This window comes from Plasmopara halstedii, assembly GCF_900000015.1.
Source record: "Plasmopara halstedii genome assembly, contig: Scaffold_2439, whole genome shotgun sequence".
NCBI lineage: Eukaryota > Oomycota > Peronosporomycetes > Peronosporales > Peronosporaceae > Plasmopara > Plasmopara halstedii.
The window spans coordinates 32,114-32,389 of NW_020189346.1; positions in this window are offsets into that span (position 1 = coordinate 32,114).

Sequence of the window (276 nt, forward strand, 5' to 3'; positions counted from 1 at the left end):
TGGCGCCAGAACGGATTCCACGGACCCGCCGCCACCCAGAAGTTGAACCAGCAACTGGGTCTGAGCATGGAGTGCAACGACCTCCATTTCCAATGTTGCCAAGCGCCCCACCGTTGCCTGCAGCGATGCATTCGCCTACTCCACGGCTAGGAGTCGATCCGACAGAGAGGGGTAGTCTTCAAGGCGAGGGAACCGGCGCACGACGTGCTTTAAATCGACAAGAGCGTCCGCACAGCAATATGCTACTTCAGCATGACGCTCAGTGGCGTGGATATC